At 42.7% G+C, this 15,317-nt stretch overlaps 1 long non-coding RNA gene across 7 annotated transcripts in view; it reads left to right on the forward strand.

Moving 5' to 3' along the window:
- LOC137210457 (uncharacterized) overlaps positions 1–15,317 on the forward strand; it is a 78,215-nt gene that overhangs the window by 1,409 nt on the left and 61,489 nt on the right. For all 7 annotated transcript variants that reach the window (XR_010936532.1, XR_010936535.1, XR_010936533.1 and 4 more), the window contains exon 2: positions 10,727–10,892. This is a non-coding gene — a long non-coding RNA (uncharacterized lncRNA). The remainder of the gene's footprint in view (positions 1–10,726; positions 10,893–15,317) is intronic.

The following is a 15,317-nucleotide window of genomic DNA, read 5'->3' on the forward strand; positions in this document are numbered from 1 at the left end:
TGTTTTATCAATTTTTGAGATAGATGTGTTAAAAAATATCAGTCAATGATTGTGGATTTCTCTATGCTTCTAATTTTGTCAATTTTTACTACATAAGTTGATGCTGTTTTATTCGATGCACACAGATTTAAGATTGTCGTATTTTTCCGCGAAGTGGACTCTTTCACCATTGTAAAATATTCTTCTTTAACTGGGTTACGACTACTTCTTGTACGTAGCCTCCTTTGTTTGATATTATTACAGCTACACCAGTTGTGTCTCTCTTAGTATTATCATGGAATACGTTTGGGATCTGAACTACTGTCCATCCATCAGTGAGTTGATTGTGACAGTTTATAATACAAATTTTGCAGTTGGAATTATTTGTATGTGCTTTATGGATTACCCTTTCATTAATGGTCTTGATTTTTTCTAAAGTCAGTTTTATATAGCTGTCGTATACTAGGCATCATCTATCTATGTGTCATAAATTATACTAGATGCAAGTAAAAGATGTAGAAAGAGGAACTTGCAGGCCAAAAGATACTTAAAGGATATATAAGGTTATCGTAATGTGTAAAACGTAAGTACTCTCTAAATACTTGAAAAGATTAAGAATTGTTTGTTGTTGGGTCTTTTTAGCACTAATGGTACTTTTAGTTTAGTTTGTTCTCCCCTTCAACAACAAAAATGTGGCATCCATCCGTAAGCAGAAGTGCCTCTGTGGGATTTGTGGAACCAAGCACCATACACCAAGGGACCCAGAAGGAATCTCACCCACCGGTGCATCAGGCAATAGGCAGACAGACTGTGGCACCAGCTGTGGAACCTACAGGACACTGTGAGCTGGTTCCAGCCCCTCTTGGCCGCTGCCTGGGAGCTTCTGCAGAACACTGACGTGGGTGGTCACCTTCAGGCAAGAGAGCTTTTGCGGAAGTCAAGGTTTCCAGAGAAGCTCCAGCACTGCATTGGAGGGAAAAAACCCCACAAGCTCGGACACATTAGAGGGTAAAAGGAACAGCTTATCTTTGCTGGCATCACCCCACACCCAAGGCCGCACAGCTTAGGGCTAAACTAGATGGCCTGTGATTTCTCCCATGAGGGAAAGGGAGAGCCAGTGAGTGAACTCCTGGCTCCCTGAGCTGTGCAGGATGCTGCCAGAGAGACTCATTTCTCTCTTGCAGCATTCAGAACACTGAAGAGGGAGAGCCATGATGGAGGAAGGAGCAGATAGAGAGTGGGGTACGAGATTCCCTGCTGACTCCATTCTGGACTCAGGAAGCCTGCCCACGAGATGCAGGGGAAATACCACCCACAGATCCCCACTCCCCAAGTGACCCTCAGGCAGCCCCACAGCTCCTAGCGCTCTGCAGTGGGCTCCCTGTGCATACAGTGGGCTGAGCAAGCTCTGGTAGGCGGGGAGCACAGGCAGAAGGCAGGCCAGGGTCTGCAGGCAAAGGAGAAATCACAGACGTGGTCTGTGTGCCACCTTCGGGGAAACGGCAGAGGCTACCAGCAACCTGTCTGGTGCTTAGTAGGATTGAGAGAAGACACAGAAGCTTAAGACTTCTGCCATAAGAGGGGAGGGATCAAGAAATGAGAAGCAGGGGTATCCATCCAAGGTCAGAGAAAGCCTCAGACTCTACAGCAGGACTGATGAAAGGAATCGCTGCCCTGAAGGCCATTTAGTAAAAGCTGGAGGAGGTGACTGCTACTTCACATTTGAATCCAACAACGCAGAACTCCAAAGAACATGAAAAATCAAAGAAACATGAAGTCACAAAAGATCATGATAATCTAGTAACTGAACCCAAAGACATGGAGATCTGTGATTTACTTGATAACTCAAAATAGCTGTTTTAAGTAAACTCAGTGCCCTACAAGACAACAGAGAAAGACGAATGAAATCAAGTCAACAATATGCAATCAAAAGTGAACAAAAAGATTGAAATTTAACAAAGAGATAAAAACCATAAAAAGCAATCAACAGAAATTCTGGAGCTGAAAAATTCATGAGTGGAATGAAAAATGGAATAGAGGACACTAAATAGAAGAATCAGTGAGATAGAGGATAGGAACTTTGAAGTAACCTTATTTTTCTGAGGAGAAAACTAAGAATGAAAGAGAGTAAAGAAAGCCAACCTGATCTGTGGGACACCATCAGAAAAACTAGTATCTGAATTATTGAAGTTCCAGAAGAAAAGAGAATGAAGGGAGCAGAAAGGTTATTTACAGAAAGAATGGCGGAGAACTTCCCAAACCTGGGGAGAGATTTGGACATTGCAGTCCACAAAGCTAATAGACCACCCCATTATTTTAATCCAAACAGACTTTCCTCAAGACACATTATAATAAAACTGCTGAAATTCAAAGACAAAGACCTTAACCAAGGAGGTGGAAGATCTTGAAAACTACAAGACATTGATGAACGAATTTGAAGAAGACACAAATAAATGAATCTCTCATGTTCATATTCTAGAATAATTAATTTTATTAAAATGTCCATACTACCCAAAGCCATCAATAGATTCAATGCAGTCTCTATCAAGATTCCAATGGCATTTTTTACACAAGTGGAAACAGCAATCCTAACGTTTATATGGAATCACAAAGACCTCAAATAGCCAAAGCAATCCTGGGAAAGAAGAGCAAAGCAGGAGGTACTATACTTCCGGATTTCAAGCTATGTTACAAAACTGTATAATCAAAACAGTACGGTACTGGCATAAAAACAGACACATAGGCCAATAGAACAGAATTGAGAGCTTGGGCTCTCACACATATATGGTCAACTAATAATGGACAAGGGAACATAGACACTCAGTGGAAAAAAGATAGTTTCTTCAATAAATGGTGCTGAGGAAATTGAATAGTCACATGTAAAAGAATAAAACTAGGTCCCTATTTTACACCACAAACAAAAATTAACTCAAAATGGATTAAACACTTAAATGTAAGATGTGAAGCTGTAAAAATCCTAGAAGAAAACATAAGAAGAGGCTCCTTGACATGGGTCTTAGCAATGATTTTTTTGGATATGACACCTAAAGCACAAACACATTATATATATATATATAATGAAGTATTATTCAGCATGAGAAAGACAAAAATCCCATGATTTGCGAACACATGATGGACCTTGAGTGTTCTGGGCTAAGTGAAATTAGATGGAGAAAATTAAACACTGTGTGTTCTCACTTATAAGGAGAATCTAAAAAAGCTGAAGTCATAGAAGCAGAGAGTAGAATGGTGGTTACCAGGAGCTGTGCAAAGGGGGAAATGGGGAGATGTTGGTCAAAAAGTACAAACTTCCAGTTAGAAGATAATAAGTTCTGGGGATAGATAGTATTGTTATCAACTGATCATAGATTCTGCACTATATACTTAAAAGTTGCTAAGAGAATAAATGTCAGTGCTCTCAACACAAAAGATACAGTAATTGTATGACATAATGGAGGTGTTAGCTAACATTATGCCGGTAATCACATTGCCATATATGTGTAACGAATCAACATGTTGTATACCTTTAAGTTACAGAATGTGATATGTCAATTATACCTCAATAACACTGGAAAAAATTTAAAACCGTGGCTACAAAAAAAAAAAAGGTTTTGAAATAGATAATGATGATGGTTGCACTATGTTGTGAATATAATTAATGTCTCTGAATTGGTTACTTGAAATGGTTAAAATGTCATATTTAGGGAATTCCTTGGTGGTCCAGGGGTTAGGGCTCTGTGTTTCCACTGCCGAGGGTGTGGCTTCGATCCCTAGTAGGGGAACTAAGATCCCACCAGCCACACAGCGCAGCCAAAAAAGAAAGAAAGAAAATGTCATGTTTATATAATACATATTTTACCACAATAAAAAAAATTTAAGTAAAGGGATGGGGAAATATATACCAAAAGAAATCTGGAATAGCAATGGTAATTTCAGGCGTGGCAGATTTCAGACCCAGCTAGATTGTCAGAATAAGAAACGGCATTACATAAAGATAGAGGAGACAGCGCTCCAAGGAGACAGACCCATCCTGGATGTGTAGCATCTAACAATAGAGTCAAAATACATGAAGCAAAGACTAATAGAACCACAATGAGAAATAGGCTAACCCACTATTGTGCTTGGAGACTTCAACACCCCTGTGTCAGTAATTGACAGAAGAACCAACAAGCAGAAAATCAGTAAAGACATAGTTGAACTGAACAGCACCATTCATCACCTAGATCTAATCAGCACTTACAGAGTACTTACTCCAATAACAGGAGAATACATATTCTTCTCAAGCTCATGGTATATTCCCCCAAACAGAAAACATTTGGGGCCGTAAGACATACCCTAACTAATTTAAAAGAGCAGAAACAATATAAAGTTTTCTCTTGGACCAAAATGGAATTATACTAGAAGTCAATAACAGATGGCTGGAAAATCCCAAAATATTTGGAGATTAAACAACACACTTTTAAGCAACACATGAGGCAAAGAAGAAGTCTCAAGAGAAATTTTAAAATATTTTAAGCTAAATGAAAATACAGCTTCTCAAAATTTGTAGTATGCAGCGAAAGCAGTGCTGAGAGGGAAATTGCATGGAATGCGTATAATCGAAAGAAAAGAAAAAAGATCTAAAATCAATAATCTAAACTTCCACTGTAGGAAAGTAGAAAAAAAAAAGGAACATATTAAATCCAAAGTAAGCAGAACAAAAGAAACAATAAAAGTCAAAGTCAAAATCAATGAAACTGAAAACACAAAAATAGAAAGAAGTGATACCAATTCTCTACCACCTCTTTCAGAAAATAGAAACAAAGGAAACGCTTCAGAACTCATCCTGTGAGAATAGCATCACCCTAATACCAAACCCAGGAAAAGACATTATAAGGAAGGAAAACAACAGATCAGTGTGTCTCACAAACATAGATGAAAATTCTCAACAAAATATTAGCAAATTGAATCCAACAATGTATAAAGAGTATTGTACAACATGACCACGTCAGATTTATCCCAGGTATACAAGCTTGGTTCAACATTTGAAAATCAGTTAATGTACTCTATCACATCAACAGACTAATGAGGAAAAATCAAATATCTTATCGATAGAAACATCAAAAATATTTGACCAAATCCAACACCCATTCATGCTGATAAAACTCTCAGCAGGAATAGTGGAGAACGTCAACTTGATAAGGAACATTTATCCAAAAAACCCCCCTCCAGGTAACATCACATTTAATGATGAGAAGCTACATGCTTTCCCCCTAACATTGGGAACAAAGCAAGGATGTCCCCTCTCACCACTCTTTTTCAATATTGTACTGGAAATCCTAGGTAATACAATAGGAAGTCTGTCGTCTTACCTGCCCCTTAACTGCCTAAAGAACTCAGACAAAGGCCCTGGTCCAGGAAGGGCACTGTCACTGGAGATCTACAAAGAACACGGGTCGGCGCTGGGGGGGAGCTGCACAGGGCCGGGAGACCAGAGTCCTGTGTGTCCCACTGTCCCCGCGGGCCCAGCAAGCATCTGTCACCAAACATCTGCTTTCCCACCTCCGTGCGAACTGCCTTCTCCCCGCTGAAGTCCCCCCCGGGCACCCCCTTCTCCTCTCTCAGATGCCACATCTGTGGCCTTATATTACGGGGCCCCTGTATATATGTAATTACATCTGGTTTTCTCCTGTTAATCTGTCTCACGTCAATTTAATTCTTAGACCAGCCAGAACAACCTAGAAAGGGTAGAGGGAAATGCTTTTCTTCTCAAATACCACTCTTGGTATCAGTTTGCTTTTATAGCTTAGGAAGAGAAGATAATAAACACAAATTGGTCAAAATGTGTCTTCCTGTTGGAGCCCTGTGTGCCAAGAGCATCACTGAGACTGAGTGATGGGTGATGAAGATCTGACGCCTCAAGTCTGAGGGCATAAATGTATGCATAATGCGGGTTTGTTTACACAGATGTTCTTTGGAAGATAGTTCCCATAATAAAATAAGTTGCAACATTTTTCTGTGTTCATTTTTTGGGGATAAATCTTCTTAGAGCTGCTTGGTTTTTACTGTTTTAAAATGAAATGCTTTTGATTATACTAAACATATGACTAAATATATGACATCTGATTTCTGTGCGTCACGCTGCTGAGAGATTCACGAAAGGAAACAGTCATCAGGGCGAAGTGGTCACCGAGTTTATTAATCAAATCTTGGGGGAAAAAGCAGACGAAGAGTGAAGCCTAATGTAAATTATGGACTTTAATAATGATTTATCGATACTGGTTCCTCAGTTGTAACAAATGTACCACACTAATTCAATATGTCAGTAACAGGATGATTCCTCATAATCATATTGGAAGGCAGGTCAGTAGCACACAGACTCACATGACAATAGAATTAAAGTCCTGGAATATGGTACCTACATGGACAAGGCACTTACCCGCCAACTCATGGGCAATTAGGCATTATCCCAGGTTGGCGTGTGACTCCACCAGCCACAGGAGGCTGGGTGCTTCTGTGACCTGGCTGACTCATCGGCACTTTATCCAATAGAACGAATGCTCTAATGCTTAGTTCGAATAGTGAATCTTAAAGTTTTTATGTCTTCTTTCATCCAAGGTTTATAATTGTTCCATTTAAAATCCTGTGGTGTTATTTATTCATCTTCCTCTCTTCTCTCACTAATAGTGGCCCCAAGCAGTCCTAATTTCTCAGTCAGCTCCCTCTGGTTGTAGCTGAATAATTTATTTCCTTTACTTCCTGATGGCCTGGTTCCGGTTCTAGCAGAGTTTGCTGGAAGAAAATACCACCAAAATGTTGTCTGAGACTTGTCTGCCTCAGAGTGTGGAGGAATGCACAGCATATACAACAGTCACTGAGGAACCGTAATGCATGAGACGATGTATAGGATACTGGGAAATAGGACAGCGAGAAAGCAGCTATTGTACAAGGCAAAAGAGTTCTGCAAGTTTGTCGTAGATCATAAGTGAAAAACGGTAGAACAAGGAAGTGAAGGCCGAATAAGTTTCTTTTTTTTTTTTTTGGTACACGGGCCTCTCACTGCTGTGGCCTCTCCCGTTGCGGAGGACAGGCTCCGGACGCACAGGCTCAGCGGCCATGGCTCACGGGCCCAGCTGCTCCGCGGCATGTGGGATCTTCCCAGACCGGGGCACGAACCCGAGTCCCCTGCATCGGCAGGCGGACTCTCAACCACTGCGCCACCAGGGAAGCCCCGAATAAGTTTCTTATTGCAGGTCCTCTCGGAATCCTTAGTATGCTAACGTAAATCAGGAACTCCAATTCAAACAGCAGTAGGCAGAATTCTATAGACTTTCACTACCTGAAAACACTTTTTCATGTGGATGCTTCCAGGAGACAAGCATTCTACAGAACACACCTAAGAAAATGCAGCGAAGAATAAAGTACCAAAATAAAGACGAAGTAGTGCTGAGGCAAAGTCTGGTGGAAGTCCATGAGAAGACTTGTTCTTGCCGACCAGGGGAAATCAGGGGAGGCGTCACTGAGGAGGTGGCATTGTAGCTGGTTTCCGAAGGATATAATGAGGATAAGATGTGGATATGGACAGTCCTGGTCAAAGAGCACAAACAAACAAAAGAATGAGGCGTGAACGTGCGTGGTGTTCCTTGAGGAGAGAGAATTTTGACATTCCTAGTCCAGAAGACCAGGAGGTTGGTGCCCCATTTACCAATGATAGGGAAAAAGAAAAAGAAAACTTTTGACCAGAAAGAACTAGAAGACGAAGGAAGTGGCATGTGAGAGATGAAGGTAAGGGATTATTTTGAACTTGTTAAATTTGTGATGAAGAGGTTCTTGGTGAAGTTTTCACGAGACAATTTCTGGAGATTAGGACAGAGCCCTAAGGAGACAATAAGGTTTTGAGGGATCTTCTCCTATCCAACATCCAGAAATATGCGACTAGCTAAAGTAGCCTCTTAGGGAGTAACCCTTGTGACATTAATCCGTATATCTGAGAAAACAAATGACTTGATGCAGATATCAGAATCACGTCCATCTTTACGGTGGCAGAGAATGAGTTCTGATCAGCCTCTTACAGATGAAATGAACTTTCATCTTTGAGGTCGTTATATGTCAGCCTCTTAAAGATGAAATGACCTTGTTTGTGTCTCACAATTTGCAGCACAGTCAGACAGTAGGGTTTCAGCAAAATTATAGCAAAATTTAGTCCTAACTGACATCTCTGTCACCGTTCATGTTATTTGAAAGAAAATTGGTGTGCCTTCTCCGGCCTGGCAGGTGATGGGAAATATTCATCTACATCAGTTCATGAGCAGTAGCTAATGGATTGGCTGAATGCATGGTAAGGGATACAGAAAGGACAGGATTGGAGGACTAGTGACGGGGAAGTTTGGGGTATCCACATACCTCTGTAGATAGATCTCTCAAATGGGGTTTGTGTCTGTATTAGTTCTGTGTTGCTATCTAACAAATTACCCTCCAAAACTTAGAGGCTCAGAACAACAATCCAGTAATGGCTTAGCTGGTCCCCTGCTTCACGGGCTGGCAAGGTTGCAATCAGGGGTCGGAGCTGCTGGCTCAAGTGACGGCTCTTCTGGGACAGGATCCCCCTCCTGGGAACATGGTTGTGGGCAAGACTCAGCCTCTGAATCTGGAAGCCTCAGTCCCTCACGGGCTGCTGGCCGTGGCCCACGCTTCGCCACATGACAGGTCGTCCTCTCCGTCGGGGCACGTGTGCAGGCGGAGTTCCTCGTCGTGTCGGTGGCATGTCACCGGTTTCCCACATTTCGTTTCCTCAAAGCACGTCACTGGGTCCAGTCCCCACTCAAGGGGAGGGCGCCACATGAGGACGTACACGCCCAGAGGCAGGACCCCCGGGAACCATCCTAGGAGGCTGCCCACCACACTCTCGTGTGAAGACTCGTCCCAGGGTATCCACTGCTGAGGAGGCGCTCCGTGACTTCAGTCAGCATCCTTCCACAGCCCCACAGGACCTTTCCGTGGACGAGAGAAAATTGTCCATGGTGATAAGGATGCCATTCATGGGCTCAGCAACACACACTCCTCCTCGCCAAGGCCGACCCCTCTCTCTGCGGCCTTGTCTGCCAATAGCAGAGAGAAATAGTTTAGCCCAAAACAGGCAACAATTCTCCAGGAGGGACAACCAGCTACCTGGTTGCAGGTTGGTCACTGGTTCGGTTCCATCATGGAGGAGGAGAGATTCATCCTCACTGGGTGTTGACTTTACAGTCAGTCTTTAGGGAGCAGAATTTGCGGCGGCAGACGACTGAATGTAAGGAATTGTTCACATGGTCTGTGACAGGTACAGTTACCTTTGGGACTGTTTGGGGCCGATTCAGAGAGGTGAACGTAGACTTCTTCTCTGTACTTTGACTGTCAAGCACCCAGGAGGTGCTCAATACATGTGTAATGGAAGAATCGATAAACTCAAATTACTGTCTCAAAGGATGCCACTGAGTGAGTGACGAACCTTCTCGGGGATGCTTGTCATTTCAGGTGTTTCAAAGAAGATGTTTCAACACGAGGGAAGTCTTCAGATTTTCGGTTACTGAGCTGGGTAGTGGAGAAAACTCTGAAGCAAGGATGCCCTCAGATCAAACCATTTATGTGCTGCCTGTGCGGCACGCACTCAGAGGAGGTCCTGGCTGTTCATCATCATCTATGTTTCTCCATGGTTCCCCTCGGCCAGCCTGGTAACATGCAAGGCTGCCTGTAGGACTGGCCATTTTTACGGCTTCACTGTCAGCTCGGCTTGCAGGCAACGTAGGCGTGGCTGGAGCTTCTGTAACTTAAAGGTCACGGAACTTTAATAAAAGACCAAAGGCTGTTATCATTCATCTGCTTTCTTTTATGGCCCTGTGCGAGAAACACAGAGGTAATATTGATAATTCATGGAGGTTCTTATTTAGCTGCTTAGAATATAATGCTGAGAACTGGAAAAGGTGTACGATGGCATGATAACCCTTGTATATGGATGGTAACCTACTACTCAGAACTTACCGTCTCTAAGCAACGTGAGTGTTTTTTCCCTCTTTGCTGTGATTTGAAAGAGTTCTGCTGCCGTGCTCTCTAGGTAGGCTCTCCTCAGATGACCTGCCTCTTCCCAGCATTGCACAGGTCTGAAGAATCAGAGACGGTGCCAGGCACACACCTCAGCTGCCCCCGGAAGAGCTCTGGGCACCGCGGCATGATGCCCTGAGACCACACTGCGCGAGAAGTTCTGAGAAGCCAGCGCTCTTGGCAACGGCTTCATTGGGAAAGCATCATGTGCGTGGAGGATCTCCCCCACCCCCATTTCCCGCCTGCGTTGTAGGTGCCCGAGGGAAACAATCAAGAAATCCTGCAAAATGTTTTTTCTAAAGTTCGACTTGTTTCAAGACTAGCTCGTGTTAAAAAATGGTCGAGAAGTCTTACATTTTTTTAACTTTTTATTTTATATTGGAGTCTAGTTGATTAACAATGTTGTGTTAGTTTCAGGTGTGCAGCAAAGTGACTCAGTTATACATATACACGTATCTATTCATTTCCCATTTGGGTTGTTACATAATATTGAGCAGAGTTCCCTGTGCTCTACGGTAGGTCCTTGTTGGGTATCCATTTTAAATACAGCCGTGTGTACATGTCAATCCCAAACTCCCTAACTATCCCTCCCCCCGACCCTTCCCAGCTGGTAACCAGAAGTTTGTTCTCGAAGTCTGTGAGTCTGTTTCTGTTTTGTAAATAAGTTCATTTGTATCATTTTTTTTTTTAGATTCGGCATATAAGCAATATCATACGATATTTGTCTTTCTCTGTCTGACAAGAAGTCTTACATTTTCGACGATTGAAACCAAGATGGATATTTTCATGTCACTGCCTGTGATAGCCGGAAGGAAAGTGGGCGTGCTTGGAGGGACGGCGGCAGAAAACTCATTCTGGTAAGACACTCAGGTTGATTGGATGTTTGTGTAGTGCCGGGTTTGCCTGTGTCAGCTCGTCTGAGTCTCAGCTTGGTGCTGTGATTACCTCCCATCCTCCCGATGAGGACACTGTGGTGTAGAGAGCATGGGTTGAAGGTCACAAAGTGGTAAGCGGGTGTGGGAGAGTCCAGACCACACCAGCCCTTGCTCCTAATTACTCCTCCAGACTGCTTTTCCCCTTCAGATATTGCCGTAGAAGGCCAGGAAGCAAAATATGATATCCAGGGACCCTTATAGATAAGTCATACGTGGGGAAATTCTTAGAACTAAAAAATTATAGATCATGCAAGAAAGCATTGAAGTTACATTCAGTAAAGCTGTCCAACTTGCCAAATAGTTTTCCAAACTGCGGACACTTTTGTTTACCAGCTAACACTTAAAATTTCAGTTCCTTTTTCTTGCGGTACACGGGCCTCTCACTGCTGTGGCCTCTCCCGTTGCGGAGCACAGGCTCCGGATGCACAGGCTCAGTGGCCATGGCTCACGGGCCCAGCTGCTCAGTGGCATGTGGGATCTTCCCGGACCGGGGCACGAACCCGTGTCCCCTGCATCGGCAGGCGGACTCTCAACCACTGCGCCACCAGGGAAGCCTCTGAGATTTCACTTCTTGATAGTACTCAATAGCTCTTGATAGTATGTTAGTGACATGCTAACCGTCTTGCATCCCGATTGCTTCAAGCCAGTTTGTGATAAACCAAGGGGATGACGTCATAGAAACCCAGGGGCTGCTCTGTGCCCACTTGTCTCTTCCTGCTGAGCTGTCCATTTTCTTTTCATTTACCAGGCCAGGGGCAGCTGCTGATAAGGTACAGGTATAAGGCAGCCTCTCTAAAATATCACATTCTCAATTCTCTGATGAAATTTAATTTTCTGAAGAGTTTTTTCTTTTGTAGACACGTTCACTTAATTTAAGTTAGAATTTGTACTGCTGTATCACAAATGAATCCTTCATGTAATAAGCGTTTATTGCGTGCCAGACATTCTCATATGGTCAGTTATAGTCACCACGGCTAGCATAGTGTGAAATAATTTTTTCCATTCATATTTTATGATCTTCCTAGCAAAGCTTTTAAATAATTAAAGTTTATTTCAAATTAAAATGAAGTTGAAACATAAACTCCAGTACATGAATTTGTAATGAGTCCGTAATTCTTAGGAAATAGAATGTCTCCATTGTAATTAGTCTATTCTTTTAACTTGAAACTAAGAAGAGGAGCTGTCTACACTTCAAGTTTGCTCAAGGCACACTCCAGACAGCCACTCGGGGATTTTCGTTGAGATACACTTCAGAGTATGTTCCAGGCCCAGCCGTAATCAAACGGCACACTCCGTTTGAGAAGTCCTTTGAGGAGTCTTAACAAGAGGACCATGAAAGGTGTAGGTAATGTTTAGGAAAATTGGTAAGAAGTAAGAAAAAACGTATCCTACAGCTAGCCTCAGTGGAGGAAAAGGAGGCATCACCTCCTACGGGCCTGAAAGAGTGAACAAGGGCCGGGTTCCCTGGACACAGAGAGAGCAGTCTCAGGGTCAGGGCCGTGCAGCTGGACCACCCTAAGGGAGAAAGATGCAGCTGGACCTCCTGGCTCCACAGGGAGGAGACCCCAGAAAACACCCCTCAGTCCCTTCCTGTCCTCTGACCTCTGCACAGCATCCCACTGGCCAACCTCAGTGGGAAGCCAGAGGGCAAGGGGGGCTGTGGATGCAGCCCACAGAGGTCAGTGTCCCTGGACCCACACACTCTAGAGCATGGGGAGAAGGTGGGAGGGGGGTCAGAGAGGGCTGAGCAGAAAACACTACGCGGTACTTCTCTGTCACTGTGCGCTGCAGGAATTGTAAGAGCCTCATGAAATGGGGCCACTCAAAATGTGGTTGAGAAAATTAGTATAATACTAACCTCTTGGGTTTTCTTTTTCTTTTCTTTTCTTTCTTTCTTTTCCTTTTTTTCTTTTTTCTTTTTTTTTTTAGTGAAACAAGTAAAGTGTTTATTTGGAGGAAAAGTAGTACGGGTGAATAGACACACACAGATGGACTCAAGAGAGAGTCATGCCTTTGTGGTAGTTTGAATCACTTATGTGGGGCATTTCTTCTGGGTTTCCTCTGGCCAATCATTTGGGTTTTCTTTTTCTCTTCTTACTTCCTTTGCTCTCAAATTAAGATAATTCTCCTATACATTCTATGCTGAAGTATTTGGGAAACAGATATGAAAATATTTTTTTGATCTACCTAAATAATTACTCTAATTCTCTCCTCTTCACAAATTATGAGTGAAAAATACCAGAATAGTTTAAAGTAGCACAGGCCACATTGGAAATACAATTTTGAAGAAGATAAGGGGTATGTGTGAGACGAGAAAAATGCCTCTTGTTTCTGTGATGTAAGTGTCCCATGGCATTTCCTGAAAACCGTGTGCCGAATAAGTGAATATGAATGAATGAAGGCATTGGGTAGGAAACACGACACATAAACGTGTGAGGCCAGGATGCCACTGCTCTGCCAGGAGCAGGTCGTGCCCGTCTCCTGTCATGTTTCTTCTCTGACTGCCCCCATCCTCTCGTCACCCTACTTAACTTGTTTACGCGTCTGGCTTTCTGACCAAACTGTAAATTCCGTCAAAGCAGGCGCCGTATCCTCTCAGGAGGTAGTAACTCAATTCATGTTGTTTAAACAGTCAACAAAGCAGGAATTACAGCAATAGTTTAATAGTAAATCTTAAAAATAGGTGAAATCAGCTAAATTTAAGAGGCCCAAAACTCATAGAATTTTCACATGTTCCAAATGCCAAAAAGAATGAGGGAGGGGAAAAAGCCTTCATTCCCCACCTTCTTTATTCTCTCGTTAAATTATTTTTATCTTACTAGGAGCAAATAGTGTTTCTTTCTTTTTTTTTTAACTGGTGTTTTCTTCCGTTTCCAAGTTGTACAGATGCTTGCATTACAATACAGGGCACCTATAACAATATTAAATGTATTTACATTATATATTGATAAATATTGGAATTCCCATAATGCTTTTTATGGAAATCTTAGTGAAGTTCTAGAAATGGGAGCCACTTAGCATTGGTAGATTACTCTCTGAGGACACAGTCCCGATTCCGTGATCCTTTAAGCCTGATCAGGCATGGGCAAAGGTTTTCCAAGCAAGGCGTCTTCATTTCTTCTGCTTAATTATGCATCTGTGTAGCGGCTGCAGAAGCCTACAAAGAGTTTTACGTTCATAGTTCGAAAGGAAAATGCTTTCTTAATACTCACATTTTTCATGGCAAATATGACTTTTTAAAGCTTTTGATATTGAACATATTTATCAACTTCTGACAAGTATGTTGAAGATGAAAGTGTCTAAAGTGATGGGAGAAATTTTCACACATTGAGGTGTGGGGAAGCCGTTCTAGCTCGTATGTGATTTCTCTTGAACTTTATGCTCATGGACAGCCGGTCTTCTGGCCCGTCAGACATGTACTGTACATCTGCTTTAAGCATTAAAGAAAAGAATGCATTGATAAGTCCAAATGGATGCTGTACAGCAGAAAGTAACACAACATCGTAAATCAACTATCCTCCAATAAAAATTAAAAAAAAAAAAGGAACTAGGCAGCTGGCTGTACTCAAACCTGGAAGAGCTGAAAATGTACAAATTAAAGATGACTCTGAAAGAGGAAAAGGCCAGAATCCTACTACAACTAATCACCTTACATATTGATCTTTTGATCTCTGCCCATGGGCATGAGAATTTTCTACGTTATTCATTAATACCTTCAACAAGCGTTTACTGAGTCTCCTACATGCTGACGTTGTTATAAACGAAGCACATGCACAACTTTGTATTTACTTTTCAACTGAATGTGATAACACACGTTTTTGTCAAATGAAATAAACAAACGAAAAACACAAAATGGAGTAACCGTGGTTCAGGCATCGGAAATGGAGCCCAGTTGTCACTGTGAATATTGGTTTCAGACACATTCCTGCATCACTGAGAACTTGAATTTTGAACTGTGTCAAAGTCGGAACACCACCAGCTGCCCTCAAAGCAGGACCTGCCCGCAGCCGCCAGCTGCCACCTCAGGGTCTCCAGGTCTCCCCTTGAGTGTGCAACCACTTCAGACCCCACCCGATCCTTGCCTAACAAGCACCCTTGCTGCTTGCCAGCTCCCATCCTAATTCTTGACAAACAACTTACTTAACATTGTGGGTTCTGCCTTTGTAAGCTCCCCCCGTTTTGTAGTCGGGAGAACACAGTTCAAGTGCTTCTTGAACCTGTGTCTGCCGGGCCTATAGTTCTCAGTGTGACTCAGATAAAACTCATTTCTATTATAATAATAGATTATTTATGGGTTATTGGTGTCGACAAAAGTCAGCGGGTTGTGGTTTCATTCGTTTGTTTGCT

This window comes from Pseudorca crassidens, chromosome 17 (assembly GCF_039906515.1).
Source record: "Pseudorca crassidens isolate mPseCra1 chromosome 17, mPseCra1.hap1, whole genome shotgun sequence".
Taxonomy (NCBI): domain Eukaryota; kingdom Metazoa; phylum Chordata; class Mammalia; order Artiodactyla; family Delphinidae; genus Pseudorca; species Pseudorca crassidens.